The sequence below is a fragment of the Anastrepha obliqua genome, chromosome 6 (assembly GCF_027943255.1).
Source record: "Anastrepha obliqua isolate idAnaObli1 chromosome 6, idAnaObli1_1.0, whole genome shotgun sequence".
Classification (NCBI taxonomy): Eukaryota; Metazoa; Arthropoda; class Insecta; order Diptera; family Tephritidae; genus Anastrepha; species Anastrepha obliqua.
This window is the reverse complement of record NC_072897.1, coordinates 47,943,119-47,965,295: the sequence shown is the minus strand read 5'-3', so window position 1 is coordinate 47,965,295 and position 22,177 is coordinate 47,943,119. Positions and strand designations below refer to the sequence as shown.

At 38.1% G+C, this 22,177-nt stretch overlaps 1 protein-coding gene and 1 pseudogene across 3 annotated transcripts in view; both read right to left on the bottom strand.

The window, feature by feature from the left end:
• LOC129250012 (probable serine/threonine-protein kinase nek3) overlaps nt 1-22,177 on the bottom strand; it is a 175,530-nt gene that overhangs the window by 136,875 nt on the left and 16,478 nt on the right. The gene's annotated exons all lie outside the window — the stretch shown is intronic.
• Nucleotides 3,642-4,115, bottom strand: LOC129250013 (probable fatty acid-binding protein; annotated as a pseudogene).

Below are 22,177 nucleotides of genomic sequence, written 5' to 3'. Positions count from 1 at the left end.
CCCCGTAATCGTTTCATTCGGTTTCAGTAGCTCATAATACACAACACCCAGCTGGTCCCACCAGATACACAGCATAACCTTCAGGCCATGAATATTCTGCGCCGACGTCGATGTTGAAGCATGGCCAGGGTATCCATACGTTGCCCGACGTTTTGGATTGTCGTAATGGACCCACTTTTCATCGCCAGTCACAATTCGATGCAAAAAACCCTTTCTTTTGTGCCGTTGAAGCAGTTGTTCGCATGCCATAAAACGGCGTTCAACGTCTCTTGGCTTCAATTCATACGGCACCCAATGGCCTACCTTTCGGATCATTCCCATGGCTTTTAAACGTTTGGAAATGGTTGATTGATCAACTCCCAAAGTTTTTGCAACCTCTTCTTGCGTTTGAGCCGGATCTTGATCGAGCAATTCCTTCAATTCGGTATCCATGAACTTTGGCGGCGCACCCTCGCGTTCTTCGTCTTCCAAGCCAAAATCACCACTTTTAAAGCGTGCAAACCACTTCTGGCACGTTCGCTCAGCTAGAGCATGCTCACCATAAACTTCCACCAAGATACGATGACTTTCGGCTGCTTTTTTCTTCATATTAAAATAATGAAGAAGAATTCCCCGCAAAAACACATTATTTGGCACGAAATTCGACATTTTCAAGTGTGGTAAAAATATTGTTGTTTACGCTTCAAATAAAAAACTTATACTGACGTTTGTGCCTTACGACAGTAGCTCTCCAATGAATGTTTGGAAATGTGGATCGATGGAATAATAATCAAGTTACGCCATCTGTTGTAAAACCGCACGAACTTATTCATAGTCCTATTATATTAATATTCTAGATGATTTTGTATTTCTTAAGGGTATTATTATGATATTCCTTAAGCTTATTGTTAATTTGTAATACAGAATTGACTCCTTTACGCTCCACTATGAGATAAGGGCCATGATATGGACTTTGCTGTTTTCTTCTAGTTTCTAGTTTTACAAATACCCAGTCACCTACTTTTAATTCTGATGTGTTACTGTTCTTGTCATATAGTTCTTTTCTCTTTTGTTTTGTTAGTTTTATCAGCTCTTGTGCCCTAAATAGTGACTCTTTTAGTCTAAGTTTCATCTCATTTGCATAATTGTTTAATTTATATACTGGTTTATTGTCTTCGATTATGTCAGTTGGTAAGCGTGGAAGTTTTCCGTATATTAACTCGTACGGTGAAAATTCCGTCTCTATGTTCGGTGTGGTATTAAAAGCAAATGCAAAATAAGGTAGCCATTGGTCCCATTCGTGATTTTCCACGAAGTGTAACAGAAATTCATTTAGGACTCTGTGACTCCTTTCAACTGTTATTGTCTGATGGTGATAGGGTGCTGAAAAGGTCTGCTTTATATTTAGTATTTCGCATATATTTTTCATTAATTCATTTGCAAACTCTGTACCTCGATCAGATTTTAATGTTTTAAAAAGTCCGTATTTTAGTATTACCTGTTCTACTAGTGTCTTTGCGACTCTAGTTTTCATTGGGAATAAGATTACGTATTTTGTCAGTTCGCATTGTACCTTTAAAATATATCGGAAACCATTTGATATAATCAATGGTCCTACTGTATCTATGCTTAAATTTTCAAAGCTTGTACTAGGTGTGTCCGTTATTGTCATTTTTTCTTTTATGTACTTTGTCTGTTTGTTTCGAGTACATTCTTTACAACTGTTTATATATCGTTTTATCATTTTTCTCATGTTCTTCCATATGTATTTTTGTTTTAATTTTAAGATAGTTTTTCTTATACCCAGGTGTCCTCCTAGTGCTGAATTGTGATACTCAAAGATAAAATTTTTTATAATTTCTTCGTCATTAATTTGTTTTGGGGCTTTATATAAAATTATTCTTAAGGGTCTTTATTTTTGTTCTAATCTTTCACTTTGTAACTTGTTGAATGCATTCTTAAAATTTTCAATATTCATTTCTCTTAATAAATTATCTTTTGCTAGCGCTAGCTTTTCTATATTTCTTTTAGTCGCTATTGATGATAGTTTCGCCATGATTGAAACGTATTTCAGAGGCTCCTCACTATATCGGACTATTATATCCCCTTTTTTATTTATCTGTATTTCGGATCCTTTCATTTTTTCTTCGTATACGAGTTTTAATCTTTTTATATTTCTTATATCGGCTATGGACGTACATTCCCAAATGTGAAGTTGACCTGACTTCGAATGAGAGTTGTAGTTCTCCTTGTCTACCCTGGTGTTATTTTTGGCAGACATTCCCCTTGTTATTACAAACATTTTATTATTGTCATCACAATTCGTTGGTATCATTTTTTTTTTAGTATGTCTGAGTCTATCTTTATTCGTGATAATGCATCGGCATTTGTATTCATTTTGCCTTGCTTGTAGACTATTTCGAAATCATAGTCTGACAAATCAAGTCTAATCCTAATCTAAGTCTAATCTACACTTTTTTTTTATTTTCATTAAGGTGCACGAATATTCAATTTTATGTTTATTTAACTGAATGCAAAAAGTCAATTCAATTTTATGTTTATTTAACTGAATGCAAAAAGTCACATTTGTTCTTATGCCGGTTTTGTGCTTAAATATTTGTCAATGATAAAAATTGTAAATTAAATGTTAATATATTTAAATGCATTAGCGAAAAATCTCTATTCAACAATATTTATCATAGCATGTGTGAACAATTTGGTACGCGTCGTTAATAATATTGAGAATTATTTCACTTTAATTAGCCGCCTAATCACATAAAAATAGTTAATTGTTACCTAATAACAACTTCATACTTTTAATTACATTATTTTATGCATTAATCAGCAAATAATCAGTCATAAACAAAATTGGGATATTCACAATCCAAAATATATATATATGTATTAGGGTGGTCCAAAAAAAAATTTGTATGCTGCCGCCCCCCAAAATAGTAAAGAATGAAAAATAAAAAGACCCGTATTTTTTTTTTTTTTAATCAGACCATATTTAATGGTGCCGCCGAGGCTTTGAAATATCCCATGTATTTTGCATGGGAAAAAAATACTTTTTCGTAGATTTCATGTAAAAACCTGGAAAATGAATATATTTTAACCGGATACCTCATTTTCTCTTCATAATTGGTCAGGGAATAACAACCAATTATGAAATAATTAATTTTTTTTGTATTAACTATTTTCATAAAAGTAATATAAAATATTGTTTGTCGATTTTTTCTTAGATTTTCGTTTTATGGGGGCTTTTTGGGGTTCTATAAAAAATAGTTAATACAAAAAAATTAATTATTTCATAATTGGTTGTTATTCTCTGACCAATTATGAAGAGAAACTGAGGTATCCGGTTAAAATATATTCATTTTCCAGGTTTTTACATGAAATCTACGAAAAAGTATTTTTTTCACATGCAAAATACATGGGATATTTCAAAGCCCCGGCGGCACCATTAAATATGGTCTGATTAAAAAAAAAAAAAATACGGGTCTTTATTTTTCATTCTTTACCATTATGGGGGGCGGCAGCATAAAAATTTTAATATAAATTTTTTCCCATGCATTTTTGGACCACCTTAATATGTATATGTAGTTATATAAAGTACAATGTATGCTGTATGATAGTTAGTTTTTCAATCATTAGTTTACTGCAAGAAGTGGCATTTTTTATTTTAAATTACTTTAGCTTTTTGTTACTGTTGTTTTGAACTTCGCATGTAGCGCACTGCGCATTTATACAGCCTTGTAGACTCTGACGGACTTCACGTCGTTGAGGGTGAGAGTAGTCACTAGCTCGGAGTTAGTGAATTCACGAATAATGGTCGATGGTTTGTCACCCTTCTGTTCTTCCACCAATTTGTTGCCATCCAGAGTGAAGACGCTCTTCACTTTGCGACCATCAAGTGTCTCTTCATCGAATTCCTCGCCTAGCTTGAAGTTGACCGTGGTTGTCTTGAAGGTTGAGGTAGTGGTGAAAGAGTAATTATCACCATCCTTCTTCAGTTCAACGGTGGGGCTGATACTGTTACCCATTTTGCATAGAACCATACCGACACCCAATTCCTTTATGTATTCGTCGAAGTTTTCACTCTTTTCTAATTTGTATTTCTTTCCTTACCAGACAGCCATTTTTACTAATGATTTATTTAGCGTTTAGGATCGTCCGCAGGATCGCCATGTAAAATGATTTATTTCAGGATCGCCATGTAAAGGTGAAAGGCAGGATCGTCAAAGTATAAGTGTTATTATTTTTATGGAAGAGCTTTAGGGCAAACCTGCCGACTAAAGATTCCTTTGTAAATAAAAAAGATTTTTTTTCAGTTAGGGCAAATAACTGCCTTCCAACTATCAGGTTGAGACTGAGCTGCTTTCTGATAGAATGGCTTTATTTTTATACTTTCTTTTTGCCTTGTCATCAATAAAATATACATAATTACAATCAAACATTGTTACAAGTAAAAATCAATAACAAAGTTGTAAACACTTAAAATACTATACAAATGAAATTCTGCTTAGGTTGACTTAAATTTTGTTCAGGTTAACTTACTTCACAGTGAGCTATGGCTTTGCTTTGGAGTGGGGTATCATATGACAAAAAAATGTATTTGGTGTGTGCCATGTGTTTACTTATGTTTCGGGTTTCAAAAAAAAGGAAAAGAACTTTTGTCATTGAAATTGAAATGAAAAGAATTATGTCATTAAAGTAGAGTAAGTTGAAATGAAAAGAATTATGTCATTGAAATTGAAGAGTAGAGTGGATTGGAATGGTTTACATAATTTGAGTTTGAGTATTAAAAATATATTTGAAGAATTCGAAAGAAGTTTGAAAGTGAAGTGGAGGTACTCTACAACTATCCGCCACCTCAAACCAAACCTTAACGCTTACCAGGAGCTCACCAGAGCAACACAGCTCCCCCACCATACACATACACCAACCCTCCTGCTCCAACCCAATTGAGGGGTCAAACCAGCTGCTCTTGGATCCCCGCACTGTCTGTTCCGTGAGTCACACCACGGTACCTCGGAATCTGACATCAACCAAATGCCATTCCTGCAATGGCTGGTGCCATTTTCGGAGGTGCTCTGGCTTACGCACCACCCGAGATTGGACACGTTAGTCACGTTCCCTGTTCTAGAGCTCTGCACTCTAGACCGGTAACTACATTGGACTGACAGGGTGTATTATGCTGCTACAACAACAACAACGGTCTTTCGCTTAAGCTCATCTTTGCTTCGGAGATTTCTAGGAAACTCAGAGCCCGCACTTGGCTGCCCAAGCTGAACCTGGAGGGTCCGAAGATTCTCCACTGCCTCATATTACAAAACCCTGAGGTTTCTATGGACAATCGGTGTGTGATCAAGTTGCAGGAACCTTAGAAAATAAGCTCCACAGCTCCGCTGCTCATATCCGTAAAGTCCCTGTAGGTGTAGTAGTGGTCCGGATAGAACCATCTAGTGTACGTTGCTAGTATTTGGTTTCTGCATACATGCTCCATGAAAAGGCAGCTTCTTCTGAGGAGGTGGGGAATTTGGTGAACTTATTCACATTTCGAAATGAGGCCATCCTCATTGGCTGTAACGCATATGCGAAACACCATTTCAGGAAGCAGCGAGATAAATGATCGAAGTGTGTCCCTTTTTGATTTCATAATTAGCCGTAGTTTTCTTATTTGAAACAAGGGCAACACCCCCACGTTTGTATTCTCAGCATCGGAAACATCAAGCGGTTGGGAGAAGGTTCATGAAATCTCTCTTTCGACTGCCATTAGAGTGAATAATTGAAAGGTTTTTTAGAGAAATTATTTTTCGGATCACAAGCTGAACCTCTTCGAAATTAATTTCGCACGGGGAACCATTTCTCCCCACAGGAACCCTAAAAGAACAGACTGGTCTCTGTTCAATGGGCTTTTCACCAAGATATTGAACAAGTGTAAATTTTTCATTTCATCTACCGATCAACTAGACAAGCACGTGGAATACTTAGAGTGGTTCTGTCAGACTGCTTTTAAAAAGGTTTATTCGGTATCTTTTAGCAGGAAAGACTTTCCTCCCTGATGGAAAAGACGCTGATCGACTTTAAAGAGGAGGTTGGAAGGTTTTTAATGAATGCTACCAAATTAAAAACTTTCAGTTTTGAATAAACACAAAAAGCTATTATATATGCGAAACGTAATTCTTGGAAGGAGTACTGCGAATCCATTGAAACCGTGAAGGATTCTGCCAGACTAAGCAAGAACCTTTCGAAGGACCACTCCGGCAGAAGCCTTGTAAAAAGAGAAGATGGAAAGTGGGCTGAATCTGCATCAGAATCCTTGACTATCCTGGTAAATACTAATTTTCCGGAAAATTCTACATGTGACATTGTCCACACGAGTAGACAGGTAGGGTTACTCGATGTTTCCCTGAAATCTATCCTGTCTGTTGACAAAATCTCCTTGGCAGTCAACAATATATTTAAATCTCCTGTGCCGATATCTTGCCTGTGATGCTTCAAAAAAAAATACTTTGGTGGTTCCTGTGCTGCAAGAAATCTACATGGTGTGTATCACTCTTAATCAAGTCCCCGCCAACTAGAATAAAAGGAGGGTTGGTTTCATACCCAAGGCAGGTAGAGCTCACGATTCGACCAAGACTTCAGGCCTATAAGTCTTACCTCATTTATCCTAAAGATGTTAGAAAGATTGATTGATTATCATCTCCGATAACAGGGGAAATCCACGGAAACAGCCTTACACGATGTTGTAGGGATTGTGGAAAAATATCTGGAGGGCAAATAATTCACTTTGCCATTCATAGATATAGAGGGTGCGTTAGGGCGAAGTCAATTGCCACTGCGTTATATAGACAAGAGGTGGAAAGACCTATCCATCTCTGGTTCTCGCCCCTGCTTGGCTGCAGGGCAGTTAATGCGGTCTCAAGAAGGGCTAAAGTCACTAGATTCGTTCATAGGGGGCCGCCGCAGTGTGGTGTCCTTTCGCCAATACTTTGGCTAGTTGCTACTGACGAAGTTTTGACAATGCTAAATAAGGGTGGGGTTAAGGTAGTAGCATACGCCGATGACGTGGTCCTAATGGTATCGGGACCGTTTCCCTCAGTCTTGCGATCGTTTACCATCCCCTACACGAAATTTTTGAAAAAAGTATTTAATTTTATAGTTATCCTGGTAATATTCATTTTTCGTACTTATACTTTTGACTTCAATTTTAAGAAAAAGGCGTATAAAGAAAATATATCAGCGAACTGAGTATTATGCTGAAATAAGAAAATAGGTCCCACTTATCATTTATGTTTTACAATTTTTTCTTTACGATTTGATTATGCTTTGAAAAAGTTTTATTTATGATTTGAATAGGCATATGTAGTTTTTTTAGTTAAAACATCGATATTACATATGTTCTTCTAAGCAACACTTGAACGAGTGATTCGGATCGTTTTCAGACACTACTCGTCATTGTAAGCCGAATATTCTTCTGTATACAAGTACGTCTATTATAATGGATTTATAAAGGTGTTGGTGTTTTGTGTTTGTGTGTTGGGTGTTTGTTTTATGAATTGGGTCTACGCCAAACTCATTCGACCGCTACGCTTTATAGACTTTTGTGTTAAAACTAAATCTTTCTACTTCTATCCACCTAAGGTTACGAAACACCCCTTTTCCCCATCAAAATGTTTTTCCAAAAACTGATCGGTTTTGATATATCCAACTGAATTTTTGATTTCTGATTCTTCGCTTGCGCTATATACCCACTAAAATTTTCTTCATTCAGTTGTTTAATAATATTATCAAAGGGGAAGATTGACTGTTCCTCTCTTCTAGAAATGATTAACTTTTCGGTCCCTTCCAGGTCTTTACGAATTACATATCCGGTCCATTTGAAAAGGGACAGAACAAATTATGCCTGCAATGCTCCTATTGCTCGCTCTCTTCATGAACTCACATGAGATCTCGAATACTATTGAACTTGATTTTACTTTATCTAAGCTATGCTTTTCTGCTGAATTAAACCGTTAATGGGATATATATAAATAACATACGCTACACAGATGATACAACCCTACTAACAAACAATTATAAACAAAGTGGAAAAACACAGTAAAGACTTCGGGCTAAATCTAAATATTGATAAAACCTAATTTTTTGTTGTTAATAAAAGCAACAGAGACTATTCCTATTTGAGACTAACCATAGGGGTATAACAATCTAGCGAGTAAAGAACTTCAAATATCTAGGAGTATGGCTGAATGACCAATGGGACCGTGGCAGAGGCAGAATAGAAATGACTAGAGCGGCCGTCATGGAGATTAAAAATATACTGACACGCCGGAACATACCAATTAAATTAAAGACAATATTTTTTAAAATGTTATGTATGGTCAACACTCTTATATGGATGCGAAGTCTAGGCGTTAATAATCATAAGCATACACCGATTAGAAGCCTTCGATATGTGGTGCTATAAAAAAATTATCAGAATAAGCTGGACTGACAAAATATCAAATGACAAAAGGCTAAATAGAATGCAAGCCACTAGGAAAACTCGCTTATTTCGGACATACAACAATATTTTAAAACTGTTGATACAAGGAAAATTTGAAGGACAAAGAGGAATCTGTAGGAAGAAAATGACGTGGCTCAACTACATCAAGGAGTGGACAGGTCTCAAAATAATCGGAGAACTAACAGTGGCAGCGAGAAACAGACACAAATTTAATGACATCGTTAATAATAAGACCTTGATATCCGTACGGCTAAGATCAAAACGTTTGTATGTAATCGCGAACATTCAGCATGGATATACCGATTAAAAAGAAGATAAGTAGTCAGTGAGAACAATTGCTTATTCATTCCCTTGGCAGCCGGTTCTACGTTACCGGAACGAGCCGGGTTTTTCCTGACCAAGGGCTGGCGCCAAAGTAAACTAGCCCTGTCTAGTGTATCGTATCCCACCCCCAATCTCTCGTCACAGGAGCAATCCCTTCCAGCACGTTTGCTCCGAAGACTTCTCTTCAGGGCTGGCGTCGAACCCAATCCTGGACCAGAGGTATTTTACTGCTGCATCTGCCAAAAACGGCTCCACCCGAACTCCACCTCGGTTAGGTGCAATAAGTGCAACGGGTGGTGCCATCTTAAGACCTGTTCAGGCCTTAAGACTCATAGGGAGTGGTCCACAAGGTATGTGGCCACGAGTTGCTCCCGTCATCAGGCGGCCCCTGCGCAACGGCGCTACCGTCCTCAGTCCCGGCACTTCAAACTGCCGCAACCAACAATGCCCCAACGGCGCAACACAACTCAATGCGACTTCGTTTCCTCCTGCTGCTGAGCTCTGCACCCGCAACCGCCCCCTGGGGCGCGGCCGCCCGTCAACATCAGGCCACAACAACTTTTGCCGTACGCACAGCAGGGCCAATGCAGACAATACCACGCGTCCCTCAGTTACGATCACACCCCCGAGAAGTTTTAAACTCTTACAACTGAACTGCAACGGACTTACGAGTAAGATTGACGAGATAGTCGACTTCATGAGCCGACACGATATCACGATAGCAGCGGTCCAAGAGACAAAACTGCACGCTAGCTCCCCCTTATCACCAAGGACGGCTACAACGTGCACAAAAAGGATCGCGAGCGAGACCACGGTGGAGGCTTAGCGTTCATAGTCCACCATACAGTGCAGTATCGTCTCATCGATGAAGGCATCGACCGCAGGGATAGCACCTTAGAATGTCAAGGGATAGCTGTCCGGTCATGCGATGCGGAGCTCGAAATCTATAATATTTACATACCCCCTGTCACCTGCTGCCCGGCAGGATACACTCAGATATTGGTGCGCTCATCAAGAGAGAAAACCGATTGGTTGTAGGTGACTTCAATGTGCGCCACGATCTTTGCCATTCAAGCCTGCCAAACGATCGTAGGGGACAACTATATATTGGCAGAGCAGATAGACGAATTGGTTGGTGCGCGACTACCATTCGGAATTCACAGAGAGAATGTCGGTTCGAATCTCGGTGAAAACACCAAAATTAAGAAAAACATTTTTCTAATAGCGGTCGCCCCTCGGCAGGCAATGGCAAATCTCCGAGTGTATTTCCGCCATGAAAAAGCTCCTCATAAAAATATCTGCCGTTCGGAGTCGGCTTGAAACTGTAGCTCCCTCCACTTGTGGAATAACATCAAGACGCACACCACAAATAGGAGGAGGAGCTCGGCCAAACACCAAAAAGGGTGTACGCGCCAATTATATATATATAAATATATATGGATAGACGATTCGACATTCAGCACTGTGAACGACGACGCCCCCACCAGAGTATTGGGCAATTGCAGCAGCTCGCTTGACATAACAATAGCTAGCGCGGGTCTGATAAATAGCATAACGTGGCGACCTATGCTTTCCGCGAATTATCGATCCTATTTTAACTTTAAAAAAGCTAATTGGGCCGGCTTCACGGAATTCACTGAAGACATCTGCGCCGCTCGCCCCATTCCCACCGATGTGCACGCAGGGGAACGCCCATTCCGTAAGGTACTCACAGCTGTTGCGACTCGCTTCATCTCTGCTGGAAGGTCCAAGGACATTCGTCCTAATTTCCCAGCCTACGCCAGGTCGATCCCGGGGATCCCCGCATAAGGGATCTCAATTTGAAGATCCGGCAACTGGTAGATCAACATAAGCGGACCAAATGGTTAAGCATCTGAAGACCTGCAGTCTCACCGGTGGTGTGAGTAAGCTCTGGTCCACCGGTAGATCCCTGTCGAACCCGACGAAGCACAATGACAAGGTGGCCATCACCTTCAACGGTTGCACTTCGTCGGACCCGAAGTGACACGCGAGCTATTTTAGCCGACTTTTTACACTGCATCCTCCGGCCGACAGAACCAAGCGTCGTGCCTCCAGAAGGCAGCACAAACTGATAGACGACAGTGCGCCACTTACTTCCTCCAGTGACGAGGTTCAGGGGGCCATCAACAAATCAAAATCATCAAAAGCCATTGGCCCTGACGGACTGAACGCGCTGATGTTGAAGCACCTGGGACCAGTGGGAGTAGGGTTTCTCACAAAGGTCTTCAATCTGTCCTTGGCCACTGACAAGTGGAAAGCAGGGAGAGTGGTCTCACTACTGAAGTCTGGGAAACCCGCCAACCAAGGGGAGCCTTATTGCCCGATAACTCTTCTTTCCCCAATAGTGAAGACTCTTGAGGCCCTTCTACTCCCACTCTTTACGAAACACCTGACCCCAGCCTCACACCAGCATGGTAACACCCAGGTAAACCGCGGCCTCAACCAACACCGCCCCTGCGAGAGGACTGTCCTAGTAGCGTTAGATCTAAAAAAGGCTTTCGATACAGTCAGCCACGCCACGCTACTAGATGACATTTTACTGTCGACACTCACGCCAGGTCTGAAGAGGTCGACCGCGAACTATTGAGTGGTCGGCATTCGTCGCTGATATTTCGAGACCAAACATCTAAACAGAGGAAAATAAAGCAAGGTGTATCGCAGTGTGGAGGAGGTCAAGCTACAACTCAAGGTGAAAGTCGATAATATACCAATTCCGACGGTTGAAAACCCCAAAATGTTGGGAGTTACCTTTGACAGCTTGCTCTCCTTCTCAGGGCATACATCCTCTATTGCAACTGAAGTACAGAATCGCAACAAGGTTCTCAAGTCACTCGCCGGGAGCACTTGGGGCAAAGACAAGGAAATGTTGCTGTCGACTTTTAAAGCAATAGGCCGACCGGTTCTAAACTATGCTGCGCCTGTCTGGTCGCCTGGAACCAGTGATTCGCAGTGGACGAAGCTTCAGACCTGCCAAAACACTGCATTAAGGACCGCGGGATGTCTTTTGATGCCACCAATACAACACCTAGATGATGAGGTCCTTATGCTGCCTTTTAAGGAGCATAAAAAATTGCTCAGTAAGCAGTTTCTGCTAAGGTGTTACCGCAGGTCTCACCCATGCAGACACCTGCTCGAGCCTGAGCCACCTCCCAGGCACATCAGGATGCATTTCCTCAACTACGCGGCCGAGATCTTAGACAAAACAAACAGACATCTACTGGATCGGACAGAGTACAGACAGGCCATAAACGACATTCATCGGGAGATTCTCACCACCTTCTTTAGCTCCCGACCCCCGAATGCCGTTATCTGAGTCCAACCACCACCAATCGCAGACGAAGAGCTCCAATTACGTTCTGGATATTGTAGCAGGTTAAACTCCTACTTATCCAGAAACGACCCCGACATACTAAACATATGTCCAGCATGTGAAGGCACCCCGTACGACACTAACCATCTTTTCACATGTCCCATTAAACCCACTCATCTAACACCCCTCTACCTCTGGACCGTTGAAACAGCTAGTTTCCTGGGCCTACCGTTAGATGGGCTAGACGAAGACGACCGGTGATTAGGCAACACTGACAGGGCAAAGGTACTGCTACAACAACAACAACTTCTTATTGATTTCAGAAATAAATTAATTGCTTTGGAACATAAATGTTGATGACACTTTAGTATGGATAGCGCTGAAGTTTTTAAATAAGTCTGGCAATGAGTCCGTGCATATCAACGCATCTTCTCTAGGACTGAATTGTATCTTAATGTAAAGTTGAGTAGCGTGAAAATAAACGATATTATCTGCGCTCAATACGAGTTCAGCTCTTACTGACACTACTCACATGTAAATGAATTTTATGAGGAAATGAGGAATAGTTTTATCAAACACCGATAACAGCGGTACTTGTTCGCTGCATAAAAGATAGCTTTCCAAGAAAAATGTAGTATACTAAGAAAAAATGAGAAGAATGTTGCCTTAGCATAGAATCATAAATTGGAGCCCACCACTGGATTTGTTTTTGAGTATATGTAAGTATTCTAACTAATTATAGCAAGGAGATTAGGAAAGCAACGAAGGGTGGTTTTAGGAAATTCCGCGGCGTGTCTCCACAAAGCTATGCCTAAGGAGAGAGTTGATATTAAAATAGGTATCAAAACACAGATGGCAGATATGCATGCAATGAGTTAGTCAAGTGCAATTCTTGCAATGGCTGCTGCTACTTTCGGAGATGCTCTGGCCTGCGCACCACCCGTCAGGGGGCAATTGACCACGTTGCCCCCTGCTGTAGAGCCCTGCACCCACAACCGCTCCCCGAGGCGCGGCCGCACACCATCATCAGGCCGCAACAACAAGACACGTGTCCCTCACACCACGTGTTACGACAGTAATACGATCGTAGGGGACAGCTTTTGGCACTCCAAATAGACGACTCGACATTCTAAACAATGAGCGCCGCCGCCCACTCCAGGATAGTGGGAGATTCTAACAGCTCGCCATTTATAACAATTGCAGAACCTGGCGACCTATGCTATCGCTTGCTTCAGACCTCTTGCCCATTATCGTAGCGATTGAGAGACCTGCCGACTCCGCTTCCGCGAATCACCGATCATACAGTAATTTTAACAAAGCTAATTGGGCCTGCTTCGCGGAATTTACCCAGGACAACTTCGTCGCTCTCCCCATCCCCACCGATGTGTGCGTAGGTGAACGCGCATTCCGTATTCATAAACATTCCCCATACTTACATAAGGGGAATGCTGCTGGAGTGACAGTCATTGGCCGGATATAAATCCGGGTCATTTCGGTGACATAGGACCGACTGTCGGTTTACGGATATTTTGTTGTTTATCCACGCTGAGCGGTCACTACACTTTGAACTTCTTGGAGAATTGTAGTCTCCTTTCGATCTTGTCGTGGACTGTCAGGCACGGAGAATTCAGGTTTGAAGCCAGAATTCTTACATGTTCCATAAGATTGCCTTCTTTGAGATGGAATAGATTAGAAAGCCTTAAGGCTGCACTGACTGCCGACCCTTTGGCTATAAGATAGAGTGGAATGAGTCCAGTGACCATTTGCGCTTCCTATAATCATAAATTAATTGTTACTGACTGTTACTTAAAAAAGAAGAAACAAATATCTTTTTCTCACATTTTTTCCTTACTTTCTCTACGAATATGCACAACACAATGAGTTGCCGATGCCAAATATAACAATATCATTGAACCGCACTCTACGTTATTGATATACAGTGCACTCGCGGTAACTCGAATAGCCGCTAAGTCGAACGACGTGCTAACTCGAACACATTTTTTTCCCTATTGACTAGTTTGTAACTCGAACAATATTAAAGCGCTATAACTCGAACAAAAAAACAAATTTATTTGTACACACATTCTTTTCAAACATGTACATTTTGTACATACATACATATGTAATAGTATATGTATATAAATTATATGTATACTAGTGTATTGTCCATATGAATATTTCGACGTTAATATCCCGTTAGTTTTCTGGGAACAACATCTTGCATTGACCAAATTGCTTTAAATTTGTCATTTGTAGTGTATCAGTGCATGTGAGTAATGGATCGTAAAAGGTTGAAGTGTTTAACATTAAAAGAGAGGGCTGAAGTCCTTAACAAAATTAAACGTGGATGTAGTGTTACTTCTCTAGCGAAGGAATATGGGGTAGCCAAGTCCACCATAAGTCTTATAAAAAAGAAAGACAAGGCAATTTTAAAAGCAGTAAACAACACGTTTTTGGGTCCTGGGAAGAGGAGAACTTTAAAAGCTTCTGAGTTTCCTAAAATGAAAGCCGCTTTATACAAATGGTTTCTGTCCCAAAGAAAAAAGAATTACCCAATAAGTGGACTCATCTTGAAAGAACATAACATGAAAAACATAATTTACAGGTCGAATTTACGCTTTATGATGTTAACAAATGGAATGATGGTGCCGAATTTACCGACACAGAAGTAATAATTGAAACTAGTGATTCTGAGTCTGAGTTTAACAACACAACTGAGACATGTGAGCGGATATCATCTGAGGGGGCAGTTAGCTCTATCAATAAGGTAATTCAGTGGGCCACAACTGAACAAGTAAGCCCCGCAAAGGTTAACACTCTTCAACATTGCTGCAGGCAAGAAAAGACAAACACACATTACAACTTTCTTTTCGGCCTAACTTTTCTGTTAAAGCTGACTTTTTTTGTGTAACTGACACAAAGACTGCCAAATATTTGATGAAAAATATTGAAACGAATTAATTATTTTAAACATATTCATGTTCATATCCATATGTAAATAAATAAATAAATTTAATTGAAAAAAATCGATATCTGATGATGACTTTTTTTTTAACATAGCACACTCAATTGATAAGTCGAACAAATTCGATAAATCGAACAGCGCCTGTTTTAATTAGTTCGAGTTATCGCGAGTGCACTGTATTACGATAATGCCGAAACCCGTTGAATGTGAGTATAACTCCTGTCGCATCCAGACGGCAGCTACCATAAAAGGGTTAAGTCCCATTACCGGTTACGAATTTCGAAAATCATAGATTTACGATGAATGAAACTTTTACCTGAAATGCTGAGGTATCGTTCGAGATTTAGAAGTTAAAAAATGTCTAATTCTTTACTTATTTATTAACGGCCTTTTAAGGATAGAAAAAGACATTTAATAGATTATAATTTTCAATTTCTATATACTAAAGGGTTTTCCAATAAGAAGTATTATTTTGATATTCAAAGAAAAAGAGGTTGTCTGCAAAGTCGGTTTACTGACGATAGTTTAACGTGATAACGTCATAAGAAAATACTGATTGAATGATTGCATTTTTCAAAAGAAAATTTTAATTTTATTTGTTTGATACATATTTTGTATGGATATAGAGAATGAGTTAACATTAACATAACATATACTTTAACATAACATAACATAACATGACATAACACAACACAACACAACATAACATAACATAACATAACATAACATAACGTAACATAACATAACATAACATAACCTAACATAACATAACAAATTACCCCGTATTAAAGCACTTATCAACAGCTTTCATTTGATACCCATATTGTACATACACAACCAAAGGTTACCCGGGTCCACGTTTTGACCTATATCTCGAGACCCCAGTCACGGAGCGGCATGAAAAATACTCTGTACTAAAGCATTCACCAACAGCTTCCATTTGATACCCATATTGTACATACACATCCGAAGGTTACCCGGGTCAACGTTTTGACCTATATCTCGAGACCCTATCTACCAATAGGTATTCAAACTATACGGAAATCATCTTCAATACCTACTTAACAATGTGCGTAAGTTTGGTTTAATTCGGTTCAAAGACACGGCGGGTCCACGTTTTGGCATATATTTCGAGACCCTAGTCATCAATAGGTATGAAAATTACCCCGTATTAAAGCACTTATCAACAGCTTTCATTTGATATCCATATTGTATAAACACATTCTAGGGTCCACGTTTTGGTCTCTATCTCGAGACCCTAGTCACGGAGCGGATGGAAATACTCTGAACTAAAGCATTCACCAACAGCTTCCATTTGATACCCATATTGTACATACACATCCGAAGGTTACCCGGGTCAACATTTTGACCTATATCTCGAGACCCTATCTACCAATAGGTATTCAAACTATACGGAAACCATCTGCAATACCTCCTTAACAATGTGTGTAAGTTTGGTTTAATTCGGTGCAAAGACACGGCGGGTCCACGTTTTGGCATATATTTCCAGACCCTAGTCATCAATAGGTATGAAAATTACCCCGTATTAAAGCACTTATCAACAGCTTTCATTTGATATCCATATTGTACAAACACATTCTAGGGTCCACGTTTTGGTCTCTATCTCGAGACCCTAGTCACGGAGCGGATGGAAATACTTTGAACTAAAGCATTCACCAACAGCTTTCATTTGATACCCATATTGTACATACACATCCGAAGGTTACCCGGGTCCACGTTTTGACCTATATCTCGAGCCCTATTTCCAAAATAAAATATAATCCATGTTACTCGTGATGTAGCTTTCGAATGGTGAAAGAATTTTTAAAATCGGTCCAGTAGTTTTTGAGCCTATTCATTACAACCAAACAAAGTTTTCCTCTTTATAATATTAGTATAGATATGGTAAATATTACCATACATTTTTTCCTTCAGATATAATAAAAAAATAATAATAATAACATTAAAACAACAGGTATTATTAACAAACTTGGTTTTATTTTAAATTCTTCAAGTAAATCAAATTAATAATAATCAATAAGAAGGCATATGCCAATACAAATACATGAATTTATATATGTACATATGCGCATATACATACATATATACGCTCACTTAAGTAGGGGAGAGCAAGATGTCGAACGTTGCCGTTCGTTTGCTTTGTTTGCTTTGTCGTTCCTTCCGCGCTTTCGCTTGCAGTTCATGCAATGCAATGAGCAAGGTAACTACATATGAGCAAGGTAACACTAATATGAGCAAGGTAACACTAATATGAGCAAGGTAACACTAAAGAGCAAGGTAACACTAATATGAGCAAGGTAACTACATATGAGCAAGGTAACACTAATGAGCAAGGTAATATAACTACATATGAGCAAGGTAACGACACATTTTTTCGTGCGTACAGCCTGTTAAATCGAATTATAAGACGTTATCACGTCAAAATGCTATTTTTTAAAATACATGATCGGATGTTTATTTCACTTTAAAGAGGAAGGTATGCCATTAATAGTGGAAAATAACGTCAGGCAAACGACTACCACGAACACGCTTACAGGACAATATCCTTTTCTTTCATAACCGAATTGCAAAGTGGCTGCCCTATGTCCTCGAAAGACTCACGAATTCCATCTTTGAGATCTTGAATCGAGCCTGGGCTGTTTGCGTAGACCTTTCACGTGGCCCCAAAGAAAAAAGTCACAAGGTGTAGTATGATTATAAGTCGGATATGCCTTAACATTAATATTCATAAACATTTTGTTTTGGCTTTTATTTTATTGTCCACTTATGCATTCACTGTGCTGTTCCGTTTAAATAAAGTATCATATTTCTTAAAAGGTTCATTACACTTGAAAGTAAACGCAAACATAGCTAACGTAATTATTTTATGCGCGGCGCGTGAATGCTAGAATCATATTACACAAGTAAACACCGAAAAATTGTTATTGGCTTGCATTGTTAAAAGTTACTATAAAAACGCTTGTAATTAGTATGTAAGACACAAGAAAGAAAATAATCGTTCGCCAAGCTGGATGCCTAGCTTGGAACGACAAATAAATAAATATAACAAACAAATAAATAATAAACTTTCTTTACATGGCGATCCTGCCAGCTTGAGCATTAATTTTGCTAAGCCATAAAATGCAAGTTTCTTGCACAAACAAGATCCTGCCAGCTTGAGCATTAATTTTGCTAAGCTAAAATGCAAGTTTCTTGCACAAACAAGATCCTGCCAGCTTGGTGCTAAGATTTTTTTGCACAAGTGGCGGAAAGCTCAAATGCTTATTCCAAAGTCCAGCTTGGTGCTAAGATTTTTTGCACAAGTGGCGGAAAGCATATAATATAATATACTATTAATAATAACAAAGTCCTGGTATTGATCAGCCAATAAGATCTACCAGTTGCGTGAAGTTCCTGGTCTGGCCAATAGACCAGAAGATAGATGACCACAGAAGGGCCGAAAGCTATCTCCATTGAGGAGTATAGGAGAAGAAACCAACACTCAGCCGCCACCACCACCTTGGAACAAGGCTTGGAATTTGGGAACGCATCCCAAACTGGAATTCCTGCTCCAGCAGAGGAAAGAATTTAAGTAAAAACTGTGCATGATTGAATGCAGAGTCTGTAAGCGTTAACCGCTCGAGACAAAAATAATTTTCTTTTTCTTAAAGTTAAACAACTTTGGCTTCTGTTTGCCTTATAAAAAAAAAAAAAAAAAAATTTTTTGACTGTAAAAATTACTCAGAAGGTCAATTTATGAATATGTTGAATATGTTAAAGGTCATTTTATGAATATGTTAAATATAATATACTTTCTAATATGCTTACTCAATAAATGAATTAACTTGAAAAACAAAAAATTTTAAATCCAATGTATATTAAAAAAAAAAAAATTATACATACTAGGGTGGTCCAAAAATGCATGGGAAAAAATTTATATTAAAATTTTTATGCTGCCGCCCCCCATAATGGTAAAGAATGAAAAATAAAAAGACCCGTATTTTTTTTTTTTTTTAATCAGACCATATTTAATGGTGCCGCCGGGGCTTTAAAATATCCCATGTATTTTGCATGGGAAAAAAATACTTTTTCGTAAATTTCATGTAAAAACCTGGAAAATGAATATATTTTAACCGGATACCTCAGTTTCTCTTCATAATTGGTCAGGGAATAACAACCAATTATGAAATAATTAATTTTTTTGTATTAACTATTTTTTATAGAACCCCAAAAAGCCCCCATAAAACGAAAATCTAAGAAAAAATCGAAAAACAATATTCTATAAAAAATAGTTAATACAAAAAAAATTAATTATTTCATAATTGGTTGTTATTCCCTGACCAATTATGAAGAGAAACTGAGTTATCCGGTTAAAATATATTCATTTTCCAGGTTTTTACATGAAATCTACGAAAAAGTATTTTTTTCCCATGCAAAATACATGGGATATTTCAAAGCCCCGGCGGCACCATTAAATATGGTCTGATTAAAAAAAAAAAAAATACAGGTCTTTTTATTTTTCATTCTTTACCATTATGGGGGGCGGCAGCATACAAATTTTTTTTGGACCACCCTAATACATACATTATATACATATATACATTATACATTATTACATTGCATAAATTATTTGATTTACGGTATAAGGTCCCCAATAGATAATCTTTCAGAAATGGGAAAAACCTTATCAAAAGTTGATAAACCCAATGCCAATGTAGTAAACGAAGTAGTCGTTAACACTGGCTTAAATTTAGTAGAAATTTGCTTAATTATAATCACAGTCGTAATCTTATTGATATTAGCATTAAAATTATATGCTATGCATAATAAAAAACTAAAGAAAAAGTATATGAGTAGATCTAATGAGTTAGACAAAATATGAACAAATGGTCCGAAATTCATAAAACTTTACTGATAGAAAAGGAAAATTTCAAAAAAATCGTTTAAATGTATAAATAAAAATATACAAATAAAACAGGAAACAGTTAAAAAACATTTAGAAATTTTGGTATTAGCATTAGAATCAATTAGAAATTTAACTTATATAAATTTCGAGCGATTCACAAAGGATCATCAAAAAGAAGCTCTTGACATATTTTGGTAACTACGAGATCAATTAGTAAAAGTTTTAGCCAAATACAACATCCAACAGGAAGTATCTCATTCAATTAATGAGAAAATTTCAATAAATATTATTGAAAACCCACCAGCTAATCTATTAACAAAGCTTGAAGCAGTTTCCTCAGAAACAGATTGTCCAATTACTAATTCAGAAATAGAGTCAGAAGAAGAAGGCGAAATGACACAAACAGTTGTGGAATTTCTCAGCACGGCTGCAAAGCTAGTGACTGAATTCGATGGTAAACCAGAAAATCTACGGTCATTCTTAGATTCCTTAGAATTAGTTGAAGTGATCAAGGGTGAGCACGAAACTGTTGCTGTTTCACTCATAAAAACAAAATTAAAAGGGAATGCCAGAAATCTCATAGACACAGAAACAACAATCTCTGAAATAATCACAAAACTTAACAGGTCAGTTAAAGGAGAATCGGTAGAAGTATTAGCTGCAAAAATAATGAGTATCAGACAGAACAACAAACCAGCTAATAGTTATTGTAATGAGATAGAAGCTCTTACAAAAAACTTAGAAAATGCCTATATCACAGATGGGTTGTCGGCAGAACTCGCAAGTAAATACTCGACACAAACTGCAGTAAAAGCATTGACCAAAAACTGCAGCATTGAAAAAGTCAAATTAATAATGGAAGCCGGCCATTTTAACAATATGAACGATGCGATAAGCAAATTCATTGGTAGCTGTACTGAAGCTACAGGACAACAAAACACAATACTACATTTTGGTCAACGACCATTTAATGGACGATTTGCCAGAAATGGAAGGTTTCAAAGACGAAAAAACTTCCCTAGAAATCTAATTAAATCGTTCAAATTTTGATACTTTAGGAAATAAAAATCAAAATAGAAATCGCTACCGACAAGGCAGACCAAATTTCAACCGGAACATGACACACAATGTACGAGTTGCCCAATCGGACGAAAACAACTCGGAAAACTAATCTATTCCTCTAAGATACATACGCTTAACCTTAACTTTAGCATTTTTGTACAACTTAAAATAGCAGATTTAAATACAAACATTACACTACTTGTAGATACTGGCGCAGATATATCACTTTTAAAATTCAATAAATCCACTTTTCAAAAAATAAACACAAAACACATTACAGCATTAAGCGGTATAGGGCAAGGCAAAATCAGTTCTATTGGTACAATATTTTTTGATTTAAAATTTACGAAATTTTTAATTCCACATAAATTTCACGTTATCCCGGATAACTTTCCAATTCCATGTGATGGTATAATAGGCATGGATTTCATGAAAAAATTCAATTGTGTATTAGACTTTACTCAAAATTACGATGCTCTAATTCTGAGACCAGACAATTTAACACAAATTATAGAAATACCAATAACAACAACATGTAACGACGAAATAATCATTCCCGCAAGGTCAGAAGTTATACGAAAAATAAACTTACCTAATACCTTGGAGGAAGCACTGATTCCAAATCAAGAACCACACCCAGGAATATTTATAGCCAATACCTTGGTAAAACCTGACAACGCCTATATCCGCATTTTAAATACAAATTATAATACAGTATCTTTAAAGCAAAGCAACATTTTAACTGAAAATTTTTCTGATTACGACATAATAAACAATAACACGGGAAATGCACAAAGAAAAACGGACATTCTCAACAAATTGAGAAAAAATTTTCCTAAAACATATGAAAAACAATTGACAAACCTATGTTCCGAATACAGTGACATATTTGGGTTAGAAACAGAAACAATAACAACAAATAATTTTTATAAGCAAAAGTTAATGGTTAAAGACAAACAGCCGGTATACATAAAGAACTACTGTATACCCCACACACATAAGGATGAAATTGAGAGACAAGTAAACAAACTTATAGAAGACAAAATAGTCGAACCATCATTTTCAGAATACAATAGTCCAATACTATTGGTACCAAAAAAGTCT